The sequence below is a fragment of the Pseudophryne corroboree genome, chromosome 1 (genome assembly GCF_028390025.1).
Source record: "Pseudophryne corroboree isolate aPseCor3 chromosome 1, aPseCor3.hap2, whole genome shotgun sequence".
In the NCBI taxonomy this organism is placed as follows: domain Eukaryota; kingdom Metazoa; phylum Chordata; class Amphibia; order Anura; family Myobatrachidae; genus Pseudophryne; species Pseudophryne corroboree.
Window position 1 is genome coordinate 158,727,760 of NC_086444.1, and position 13,405 is coordinate 158,741,164.

General features: G+C 48.5%; 1 protein-coding gene across 3 annotated transcripts in view; it reads right to left on the reverse strand.

Moving 5' to 3' along the window:
• ANKDD1B (ankyrin repeat and death domain containing 1B) overlaps positions 1-13,405 on the reverse strand; it is a 200,147-nt gene that overhangs the window by 131,361 nt on the left and 55,381 nt on the right. The gene's annotated exons all lie outside the window — the stretch shown is intronic.

Here is a 13,405-nt window from a genome sequence, read left to right on the forward strand (position 1 = left end):
ATTCTTTATACCGTCATAGTGTCATCCTAATTGTTACGAGTATACTACTATCTCTTTATCAACCAGTGTACAGTGCGGTAGTTCACGGCTGTGGCTACCTCTGTGTCGGCACACGGCAGGCAGTCCGTCCGACCAGAATTGTATTATTTATTATTATATACCTACCACCTAACCGTGGTTTTTTTTTCATTCTTTATACCGTCATAGTGTCATCCTAATTGTTACGAGTATACTACTATCTCTTTATCAACCAGTGTACAGTGCGGTAGTTCACGGCTGTGGCTACCTCTGTGTCGGCACACGGCAGGCAGTCCGTCCGACCAGAATTGTATTATTTATTATTATATACCTACCACCTAACCGTGGTTTTTTTTTCATTCTTTATACCGTCATAGTGTCATCCTAATTGTTACGAGTATACTACTATCTCTTTATCAACCAGTGTACAGTGCGGTAGTTCACGGCTGTGGCTACCTCTGTGTCGGCACACGGCAGGCAGTCCGTCCGACCAGAATTGTATTATTTATTATTATATACCTACCACCTAACCGTGGTTTTTTTTTTCATTCTTTATACCGTCATAGTGTCATCCTAATTGTTACGAGTATACTACTATCTCTTTATCAACCAGTGTACAGTGCGGTAGTTCACGGCTGTGGCTACCTCTGTGTCGGCACACGGCAGGCAGTCCGTCCGACCAGAATTGTATTATTTATTATTATATACCTACCACCTAACCGTGGTTTTTTTTTCATTCTTTATACCGTCATAGTGTCATCCTAATTGTTACGAGTATACTACTATCTCTTTATCAACCAGTGTACAGTGCGGTAGTTCACGGCTGTGGCTACCTCTGTGTCGGCAGTCGGCAGGCAGTCCGTCCATCCATAATTGTATTATTATTATAATATATACCACCTAACCGTGGTTTTTTTATACCACCTAACCGTGGCAGTCCGTCCATAATTGTATACTAGTATCCAATCCATCCATCTCCATTGTTTACCTGAGGTGCCTTTTAGTTCTGCCTATAAAATATGGAGAACAAAAAAGTTGAGGTTCCAAAATTAGGGAAAGATCAAGATCCACTTCCACCTCGTGCTGAAGCTGCTGCCACTAGTCATGGCCGAGACGATGAAATGCCAGCAACGTCGTCTGCCAAGGCCGATGCCCAATGTCATAGTACAGAGCATGTCAAATCCAAAACACCAAATATCAGAAAAAAAAGGACTCCAAAACCTAAAATAAAATTGTCGGAGGAGAAGCGTAAACTTGCCAATATGCCATTTACCACACGGAGTGGCAAGGAACGGCTGAGGCCCTGGCCTATGTTCATGGCTAGTGGTTCAGCTTCACATGAGGATGGAAGCACTCAGCCTCTCGCTAGAAAACTGAAAAGACTCAAGCTGGCAAAAGCACCGCAAAGAACTGTGCGTTCTTTGAAATCCCAAATCCACAAGGAGAGTCCAATTGTGTCGTTTGCGATGCCTGACCTTCCCAACACTGGACGTGAAGAGCATGCGCCTTCCACTATTTGCATGCCCCCTGCAAGTGCTGGAAGGAGCACCCGCAGTCCAGTTCCTGATAGTCAGATTGAAGATGTCAGTGTTGAAGTACACCAGGATGAGGAGGATATGGGTGTTGCTGGCGCTGGGGAGGAAATTGACCAGGAGGATTCTGATGGTGAGGTGGTTTGTTTAAGTCAGGCACCCGGGGAGACACCTGTTGTCCGTGGGAGGAATATGGCCGTTGACATGCCAGGTGAAAATACCAAAAAAATCAGCTCTTCGGTGTGGAGGTATTTCACCACAAATGCGGACAACAGGTGTCAAGCCGTGTGTTCCCTTTGTCAAGCTGTAATAAGTAGGGGTAAGGACGTTAACCACCTCGGAACATCCTCCCTTATACGTCACCTGCAGCGCATTCATAATAAGTCAGTGACAAGTTCAAAAACTTTGGGTGACAGCGGAAGCAGTCCACTGACCAGTAAATCCCTTCCTCTTGTAACCAAGCTCACGCAAACCACCCCACCAACTCCCTCAGTGTCAATTTCCTCCTTCCCCAGGAATGCCAATAGTCCTGCAGGCCATGTCACTGGCAAGTCTGACGAGTCCTCTCCTGCCTGGGATTCCTCCGATGCATCCTTGCGTGTAACGCCTACTGCTGCTGGCGCTGCTGTTGTTGCCGCTGGGAGTCGATGGTCATCCCAGAGGGGAAGTCGTAAGCCCACTTGTACTACTTCCAGTAAGCAATTGACTGTTCAACAGTCCTTTGCGAGGAAGATGAAATATCACAGCAGTCATCCTACTGCAAAGCGGATAACTGAGGCCTTGGCATCCTGGGTGGTGAGAAACGTGGTTCCGGTATCCATCATTACTGCAGAGCCAACTAGAGACTTGTTGGAGGTACTGTGTCCCCGGTACCAAATACCATCTAGGTTCCATTTCTCTAGGCAGGCGATACCGAAAATGTACACAGACCTCAGAAAAAGAGTCACCAGTGTCCTAAAAAATGCAGCTGTACCCAATGTCCACTTAACCACGGACATGTGGACAAGTGGAGCAGGGCAGGGTCAGGACTATATGACTGTGACAGCCCACTGGGTAGATGTATGGACTCCCGCCGCAAGAACAGCAGCGGCGGCACCAGTAGCAGCATCTCGCAAACGCCAACTCTTTCCTAGGCAGGCTACGCTTTGTATCACCGCTTTCCAGAATACGCACACAGCTGAAAACCTCTTACGGCAACTGAGGAAGATCATCGCGGAATGGCTTACCCCAATTGGACTCTCCTGTGGATTTGTGGCATCGGACAACGCCAGCAATATTGTGTGTGCATTAAATCTGGGCCAATTCCAGCACGTCCCATGTTTTGCACATACCTTGAATTTGGTGGTGCAGAATTTTTTAAAAAACGACAGGGCCGTGCAAGAGATGCTGTCGGTGGCCAGAAGAATTGCGGGACACTTTCGGCGTACAGGCACCACGTACAGAAAACTGGAGCACCACCAAAAACTACTGAACCTGCCCTGCCATCATCTGAAGCAAGAAGTGGTAACGAGGTGGAATTCAACCCTCTATATGCTTCAGAGGTTGGAGGAGCAGCAAAAGGCCATTCAAGCCTATACAATTGAGCACGATATAGTAGGTGGAATGCACCTGTCTCAAGTGCAGTGGAGAATGATTTCAACGTTGTGCAAGGTTCTGATGCCCTTTGAACTTGCCACACGTGAAGTCAGTTCAGACACTGCCAGCCTGAGTCAGGTCATTCCCCTCATCAGGCTTTTGCAGAAGAAGCTGGAGGCATTGAAGGAGGAGCTAACACGGAGCGATTCCGCTAGGCATGTGGGACTTGTGGATGCAGCCCTTAATTCGCTTAACAAGGATTCACGGGTGGTCAATCTGTTGAAATCAGAGCACTACATTTTGGCCACCGTGCTCGATCCTAGATTTAAAGCCTACCTTGGATCTCTCTTTCCGGCAGACACAGGTCTGCTGGGGTTGAAAGACCTGCTGGTGACAAAATTGTCAAGTCAAGCGGAACGCGACCTGTCAACATCTCCTCCTTCACATTCTCCCGCAACTGGGGGTGCGAGGAAAAGGCTCAGAATTCCGAGCCCACCCGCTGGCGGTGATGCAGGGCAGTCTGGAGCGACTGCTGATGCTGACATCTGGTCCGGACTGAAGGACCTGACAACGATTACGGACATGTCGTCTACTGTCACTGCATATGATTCTCTCAACATTGATAGAATGGTGGAGGATTATATGAGTGACCGCATCCAAGTAGGCACGTCACACAGTCCGTACTTATACTGGCAGGAAAAAGAGGCAATTTGGAGGCCCTTGCACAAACTGGCTTTATTCTACCTAAGTTGCCCTCCCACAAGTGTGTACTCCGAAAGAGTGTTTAGTGCCGCCGCTCACCTTGTCAGCAATCGGCGTACGAGGTTACATCCAGAAAATGTGGAGAAGATGATGTTCATTAAAATGAATTATAATCAATTCCTCCGCGGAGACATTGACCAGCAGCAATTGCCTCCACAAAGTACACAGGGAGCTGAGATGGTGGATTCCAGTGGGGACGAATTGATAATCTGTGAGGAGGGGGATGTACACGGTGATATATCGGAGGGTGAAGATGAGGTGGACATCTTGCCTCTGTAGAGCCAGTTTGTGCAAGGAGAGATTAATTGCTTCTTTTTTGGGGGGGGTCCAAACCAACCCGTCATATCAGTCACAGTCGTGTGGCAGACCCTGTCACTGAAATGATGGGTTGGTTAAAGTGTGCATGTCCTGTTTTGTTTATACAACATAAGGGTGGGTGGGAGGGCCCAAGGATAATTCCATCTTGCACCTCTTTTTTCTTTTCTTTTTCTTTGCATCATGTGCTGATTGGGGTGGGTTTTTTGGAAGGGACACCCTGCGTGACACTGCAGTGCCACTCCTAGATGGGCCCGGTGTTTGTGTCGGCCACTAGGGTCGCTAATCTTACTCACACAGCTACCTCATTGCGCCTCTTTTTTTCTTTGCGTCATGTGCTGTTTGGGGAGGGTTTTTTGGAAGGGACATCCTGCGTGACACTGCAGTGCCACTCCTAGATGTGCCCGGTGTTTGTGTCGGCCACTAGGGTCGCTAATCTTACTCACACAGTCAGCTACCTCATTGCGCCTCTTTTTTTCTTTGCGTCATGTGCTGTTTGGGGAGGGTTTTTTGGAAGGGCCATCCTGCGTGACACTGCAGTGCCACTCCTAGATGGGCCCGGTGTTTGTGTCGGCCACTAGGGTCGCTAATCTTACTCACACAGCTACCTCATTGCGCCTCTTTTTTTCTTTGCGTCATGTGCTGTTTGGGGAGGGTTTTTTGGAAGGGACATCCTGCGTGACACTGCAGTGCCACTCCTAGATGGGCCCGGTGTTTGTGTCGGCCACTAGGGTCGCTTATCTTACTCACACAGCGACCTCGGTGCAAATTTTAGGACTAAAAATAATATTGTGAGGTGTGAGGTATTCAGAATAGACTGAAAATGAGTGTAAATTATGGTTTTTGAGGTTAATAATACTTTGGGATCAAAATGACCCCCAAATTCTATGATTTAAGCTGTTTTTTAGTGTTTTTTGAAAAAAACACCCGAATCCAAAACACACCCGAATCCGACAAAAAAAATTCGGTGAGGTTTTGCCAAAACGCGTTCGAACCCAAAACACGGCCGCGGAACCGAACCCAAAACCAAAACACAAAACCCGAAAAATTTCAGGCGCTCATCTCTACTTTTTATACACTGGATATTGTATGGAATACAGTATTAATATTTAATACTGTAGATGGTCTATAGTATAGGGTGTATCAAACATTTAAATAATATAAATAAATGGTCAGGAAATATTAAACATCCCGTAATAAATAATTACAGAAACATAATAGAACCAGTACTGCATTTTCTAAGCTCACATTCTCCCACCTCATGGTAAGGCTCCTGTCTCTTCTTCCTGGTAGCTACTCTCAGGTCCAGTGCACTGATTGAGGAGTCAGATTCACACACACGGCAAACTCAGTAGAAGAAGCTGCTACCACTGGGCTTGCGCAGCAACTCTGCTCTGTCCTTTAAACTGCATGATGTTTCTGCAGCGCTAGTAATCTAATCATATTATATACCATTGCTATTGTTGCCATAATTTGAGCCATTTGCCAAGTGGAGGGGGGTTTCCAGGCAACCAGAAACCCCCCCTGCGTTTGCCTATGAGGCAGCACTATAAACACGGTAAGTAAGGCTAAGACCCAAAGTCGTGACAGCGCCCACAAAAGCCACTTATTCACCCTTGGATCTCTGACTAATATAACCTTCCCTCCCACTTCGCTAACTGTTGTATCTACTCAGTACCATCACTCCCTGCCTTTGCCTTTTAGAATGTAAGCTTTGCAGACAGGGCCCTCCTTCCTAAAGTTTCTTCCCTCCCTCCACGTCCATCTAGTTCAGCTGGTTTGGGTTACTTACTATTATTTATTAATGCCCACATTTGTTAAGTGTCAGTATTATTCCCACATTTGTACTTATGCATACCTCCCAACTTCTTAGGGGAGGGAGTCGGGACGATCGTGAAGCGTAGGGTGTGGCCTCGTGTGAAGTGGGCATGACATCCCCAGAGTGGGCATGGCCTCACGACACTTACCCGTTGTCCGGCATTTTGGAAGCGTGCCCAGCGCTCCCCGGGCAGCCCCCTGCTCCCCTCCCAGCACTGAATAGATCAGAGATCACTCGCTGCTAGTTCTGCTTTTACTTCTATTTATTATGTGTCAGTTTTATGCTCCCAAATATTACAGTATGTATTTGTTTATAATGTTACTTGGTATACCCTGTGTTGTATTCTTGCTCTGTACGGAGATGTACAAATCTGTGAGGCCTTATACGTAAAAGCAATGACAAATGCAGCATCCACGGTCACTGCCACCTTCAGATGAAACTAATTCTGTCTGCGTTGCTACTCTCTCACACGGATTATCTGGAGTACAAAGCACAGGTATCCGCTGCATCTGGCAGCTACGACAGGAAGAGCATGGGAACACCTTCACTGAATCAATATTTAAAGATTTTATTTTTTTTACGAGTAATACTAAATCTCAAGAAAAAAAATAGTTTTATGTTTACAAGAAGGGAGGCCTTATTAATATAATCCAAACCCTACACATATTATACAGGGCTGCAAATGGCCTGCTTCCGTATCAATGGAAAAATCTCAGAGTGCTAATGTTATCAAAGTGAACACAAATACCACAACACAAGGAGATAATGCACTGAATATGAACAGGTGACAGGCTGGATCAAGGCTTTCAGTGGACTGGGGTACTTAAGACCATGGGGGGGGGGGGTAAAGAGCAGCATTTTGGACACAGGGATTGGGTCCTTGTGAGCAAACCTTCAGTGTGTACATGAAAATAGGATTTCAATTACCTACCGGTAAATCCTTTTCTCGTAGTCCGTAGAGGATGCTGGGGTCCACATTAGTACCATGGGTATAGACTAGTGATGAGCGGATTCGGTTTTACTCGGTTCTCAAAACGTCATCTTATTGGCTCACGGATGTCACGTGTTTTGGATAGCCAATAAGATGCCATTTTGAGAACCGAGTAAAACCGAGTAAAACCGAATCCGCTCATCACTAGTATAGACGGGTCCACCAGGAGCCATTGGCACTTTAAGAGTTTGAGAGTGTGGGCTGGCTCCTCCCTCTATGCCCCTCCTACCAGACTCAGTCTAGGAACTGTGCCCGAGGAAACGGACATCTTCGAAAGAAGGATTATACACAGATAGTGGCGAGATTCACACCAGCTCACACATACAAGGCAAACCAAGCTAACTACTGTACCTTGAAACTCAGCAACCGCTGAAACATTACTTTCCAAGTAACAATGCAAAGTTGTACAGAACCAGATAACCACTGCAGGAAAACGAAGCGCTGGGCAGGCGCCCAGCATCCTCTACGGACTACAAGAAAAGGATTTACCGGTAGGTAATTAAAATCCTATTTTCTCTTACGTCCTAGAGGATGCTGGGGTCCACATTAGTACCATGGGGATGTACCAAAGCTCCAAGAACGGGAGGGAGAGCGCGGAGGCTCCAACAGAACTGCTTGACCAAACTGTAGGTCCGCAGAGACCAAAGTATCGAACTTGCAAAACTTAGCAAACGTGTTCGACCCAGACCAAGCAGCCGCTCAGCAAAGCTGCAAAGCCGAGACACCCCGGGAAGCCACCCAGGAAGAACCCACCTTACGAGTAGAGTGGGCCTTAACAGATTTCGGACACGGCAATCCTGCCGTAGAATATGCATGCTGGATAGTGAACCTGATCCAGCGAGAAATCGTCTGCTTAGAAGCAGGACACCCCATTTTCTTGGGGTCATACAGGACAAACAGAGAGTCCGATTTTCTGTGATGAGCCGTTCTCTTCACGTAGATCTTCAAAGACCTCACAGCATCCAAGGACTTTGATGGAATTGAGGAGTCAGTAGCCACTGGCACCACAATAGGTTGGTTGATATGGAAAGCCGCCACAACCTTTGGAAGGAACTGCTGACGAGTCCTGAGCTCAGTTCTATCTTCATGGAAGACTAAGAAGGGGCTCTTACAGGACAAAGCCCCCAATTCCGACACACGTCGAGCCGAGGCTAAGGCCAACAAAGTGACAGCCTTCCACGTGAGAAACTTGACCTCAGCCTCCTGTAAAGGCTCAAACCAATCCGATTGCAGGAAATGCAACACCATGTTAAGATCCCAGGGTGCCGTTGGCGCCACAAAGGGAGGCTGGATGTGCAGAACCCCTTTCAAAAAGGTCTGAACCTCAGGGCGGCCAGCCAATTGTTTCTGGAAAAAAATGGATAAGACCGAAATTTGGACTTTTATGGATCCCAAACGCAGGCCCATATCCACACCTGCTTGCAGGAAGAGGAGAAACCGTCCAAGTTGAAACTCCACCGTAGGAAATTTCTTGGATTCACACCAAGACACATATTTTTTCCAAATGCGATGGTAATGCTTAGACGTTACCCCTTTCCTAGCCTGTATCAAGAATCTTGTAGAAGAAGCGCTGCTTGGAGAAGACCGTTGTACACGGCTCTCAGTTCCAGAATGTTTATTGGAAGAATGGCTTCCAGGTTTGACCATTTTCCTTGGAAGGTTTCCCCCTGGGTGACCACTCCCCAACCTCTGAGACTTGCATCCGTGGTTAGAAGGATCCAGTTCTGAACTCCGAACTTGCGGCCCTCCAGAAGGTGAGGCATTTGCAGTCACCAGAGGAGCGAAATCCTTGCCTTCGGTGAGAGACGAATCCTCTGGTGCATGTGCAGATGAGATCCTGACCACTTGTCTAGGAGATCCAGCTGGAAGGGTTGAGCATGGAATATTTCGTACGGTAGAGCCTCGTAGGAGGCAACCATCTTCCCCAGAAGGCGAATGCACTGGTGAACCGATACCCGGGTAGTCTTCAAGAGATCCCGATTGATTGATTGTATCACCAATGCTTTCTCCACCGGTAGAAACACCCTCTGCACTTCCGTGTCGAAGATCATTCCCAGGAAAGACAATCTCCTTGTCGGCTCCAAGTGCGACTTTGGAAGGTTCAGGATCCAACCGTGATCCCTGAGCAGTCGAGTCGTGAGTGCAATGGACTGCAACAACTTCTCCCTGGACACTTATCAGCAGATCGTCCAGGTATGGAATTATGTTCACTCCTTGCCTGCGGAGGAGAACCATCATCTCCGCCATCACTTTGGTGAACACCCTCGGTGCTGTGGAGAGGCTGAATGGCAGTGCCTGGAACTGATAGTGACAGGCTAACAGTGCGAATCGGAGATAAGCCTGATGCGGCTGACAAATTGGAATGTGGAGGTACGCATCCTTGATATCCAGGGATACCAGGAACTCCCCCTCCTCCAGACCTGCGATCACCGCTCTCAAAGACTCCATTTTGAATTTGAACTCCCTCAGATAGGGGTTGAACCTTTTCAAATTCAAAATTGGCCTGACCGAACCATACGGTTTCGGAACCACAAAAAGATTCGAATAGTAACCCTTGTTTTGCATTTGAGGTGGAACTGGGACAATGACCTTTGAATTCTCCAATTTTTGGATGGCTTCCTGTAGGACAGCCCTGTCTATCAGCAATGCCGGTAAGCCTGATTTGAAGAATCGGTGAGGCGGGAGTTCTTGAAACTCCAGGCTGTACCCCTGGGACACAATATCCAGCACTCAGGGGTCCAGGACGGACGACACCCACACGTGACTGAACCATCGGAGCCTCGCCCCCACTGGCCCTTCCTCCAGGTCGTGCGGTCCACCGTCATGCTGAGGATTTTGATGTACCAGAAGCAGGCTTCTGGTCTTGAGAGCCTGCAGTAGCAGGTTTTTCGGATTTTGCACGACTTCCTCTAAAGAAGGTGTTAGAAGGCTTGGCCTTTTTTGTTTTGTGGCCGAAAGGACTGTGATGGAAATGAAGAAAAAGGTTTCTTCGTAGCAGGTGCAGCTGAGGGAAGAAAAGGTGACTGACCCGCAGTTGCCTTGGAAATCCACGCATCCAAAGCTTCCCCAAATAGAGCCTGACCTGTGTATGTTCGGTTCTCCACACCTCTCCTGGATTCCGCTTCGGCAGACCATTGGCGCAGCCAGAGTCCTCTGCGAGCCGAGACAGACATGGAAGATATCCCTGCAGCCAGGTCTTTCATGGATTCCACCATAAATCCTGCAAGATCCTGTATGTTACCTAAAAACAATTCAACGTCACTTTTATCCATTGAATCCAATTCCTCAAGTAACATGCCTGACCACTTTACTATAGCTTTAGAGATCCATGTACAGGCAATAGTAGGTCGCAATATCGCCCCTGAAGCCGTGTATATGGATTTGAGCGTAGTGTCAATTTTGCGATCAGCCGGTTCTTTTAACGTGGTAGATCCCGACAAGGTAAAACCACCTTCTTTGACAGTCTGGAAACAGATGCGTCAACTATGGGTGGGTTTTCCCATTTCTTTCTATCCTCCTCAGGGAAGGGAAAAGAACCAGAACCTTTCTGGAGATCTGGAATTTTTTCTCTGGGTATTCCCAGGATTTTTCAAATATAGCGTTTAATTCTTTAGACGCAGGGAAGGTTAGCGAGGCTTTCTTATTATCCGTGAAGTAAGCCTCCTCAACCTGCTTAGGCTTCAATCATCAACTGCACCCCTTTTGCAAGAGATGCCGCCCCCCTCAGCACATCCCCCTCACCGTCTGCCATGTCAGAATAGGTATCTGTGTCATCTTGCATAATCTGGGCAAGAGCACGTTTTTGAGAGTGTATGCTAGGGGGCCCTGAAGGAACAGAACCGGACCATACAGCCATAGAGTTTTGTAAAACCTGAGTTGCTGTCCCAGTTTTTGCTACTCTAGTAGAAATCTGAGAGATCATACCCTTAAGAGAGGCTAACCACTCGCAGCATGTGACACAGAGTCCCTAGACATGCCAGTTGGGGACAACAAACACTCCACACACACACACACACACACACACACACACACACACACACACACACACACACACACACACACACACACACACACACACACGGAAAAGGCAGACAGAGTTTCCCCCCAAGAATGCCAAGAGAGCCACAGAGATTGGAGCCAACCCACACACAGCGCTTCTTAGATAGAGGAAAACCACTATCCAGCGCTTACTGTGCACCTTAATAGTTTACACAGTATCTACACCACCTCCCCCCCCCCCTTCTACAACCCCCTGGTATCATACAAGATAGCTAGAGTTGATGAGGAGGAACAGCACTCAATGTCAGTGTCTCTGCAGGCAGGAAAAATGGCGCTGAACGCTGCTGGGTCCGCTCTGAGGAGAAGCCCCGCCCCTTCCATGGCGCTGCTTCCCGCTCCCTGGTTCTTTATACTGGCCTGAGGAATAACTGCTGGCAGTGATATGGGGTCCCTGACAGGCTTCTGACCAGTGTAGGGTGTAGGCACTGGCTCAGGGCATACCCCTCCCAGCGCCGCACAATGTACCGCTGAGCCCCGGAGCGCAGTTAGTACTGCGCTCCCTACCCTGTTGCCGCCATCTTCTCACCGGCTTCCCACTTGCCAGGGGACTGGTGACTTACTCGCCACTGAAGTCTTCTGGCTCTGTAAGAGGGTAGCGGCATGCTGCGGGGGTGAGCGATCACCTGTGACGGCGAACGTTTATTCCCCCTCAGGAGCTCAGTGTCCCGTCAGCGGAGATAGTGGCTTAGACCACTTAGGGCGGACACTACTCCCTCCCTTAGTCCCATGAAGCAGAGAGGCTGTTGCCAGCAGCCTCCCTGTGCCTAAAACTCTATTAAAATATAAAAAAAATAGAGAAACTCCTATGGAGCTCCCCTAGCTGTGACCGGCTCCTCCAGGCACATTTTCTAAACTGAGTCTGGTAGGAGGGGCATAGAGGGAGGAGCCAGCCCACACTCTCAAACTCTTAAAGTGCCAATGGCTCCTGGTGGACCCGTCTATACCCATGGTACTAATGTGGACCCCAGCATCCTCTAGGACGTAAGAGAAAAGGGGACGTGGTCACACATCACACCCCTATTACATGTACGTCCCTTCCCCTGCTGCTGGGCTATAAACATACAAACAATCTGTACCCCCTCCCTGTGCACCTCTTACCTTATAGCTAGCTGCTGGATAGTCCTCATCACTCTTGGACTGCAGCTGCTCCTCCCCACCATTCCTATGCTGCTGCTGCTGCTGCTGCTGCTGCTGCTGCTGCTACAGTGCCATATATCCCCACACCCTGCTCACACTCCATTTCCCTCTTCTGTTCACTAGGTCGCAGTGAGCAGTTCCTGCTCTGCACTGCTGCAGCTGTGAACAGTATGGAGGGCCCCCTTAGGGGCTAGGGGGTATTTGCCCTCTACTCCCACCATTAATACTGTTCTGACTAGTGATCTGTTCATAATGTTGACATTTAGAATGTGACATCACACGTGGCCACTGCAAAGTAAAACTTGCCGACTGTGCGCCTGCCTTCACAACTAAACTAGTGTGGGGCCCCCAGGGGCCCATGTGCGCTGCATACATTGTACAAGTTCACAATTTGCAGATGCGCATACCCTCTGGAATAAGGGGCTAATTCAAACCTTATCGCTGCTGTGCGTTTTCACACAGCGGGCGATCAGGTCTGAACTTCGCATGCGACGCAGTGTGTATGTGCATGCAAGAGATGATATTGGCATCTCAGCCCAGCGATCGCCTCTGCCTGATTGACATGCAGAGGTGTTCGCTGGGCGGGCCGGCAGTGTTTGCCCGCCACTTTGGGGGCGTGGGCCGGGCAATGCAGGCGTGCCTGGACTGTGTGGGGGTGGGCCGCGGCGGCTTTGTGACATCACACGCAGTCGCTGCGACCCAGGATGCGACAAGTAGCTCCCAGCCAGCTGCTGTGCAGTGCTTTTGTACTTGTGCGTGGGGGGGTTAGGGCCTGACATGCGGGGTGGCCTAGCCCCGTGCTGGGCGTCCCCCGCATGTCCGAGTAAGTGATCGGAGATGTGCTAAATTTAGCACATCTACGATCAACTCTGAATTACCCCCTAAATTAGGATATACTATCACAATAGTTCCTCAATTGTAGATTATTATCACTTGGATCTTTTCTCACTATATCAGTGTTCCTCAAACAAAACAGAAATTATGGGGTATACAGTATAGTGAAGGACAGTTTATTATAAAATATATGTAAACATCAGCTTCAATGAAAATCCACCAATTGCTAGGTCAAGTGTGCGTACCAAAATTTGTGGGTTGTCATGAAGTGCCCACCCAAATGCGTTTGTATAATGTTACTCAGGTACCTCCCGGGATATCTGCACCCTTTCACCACTGGTTGTGCAGCTTCTTCTCCACTTT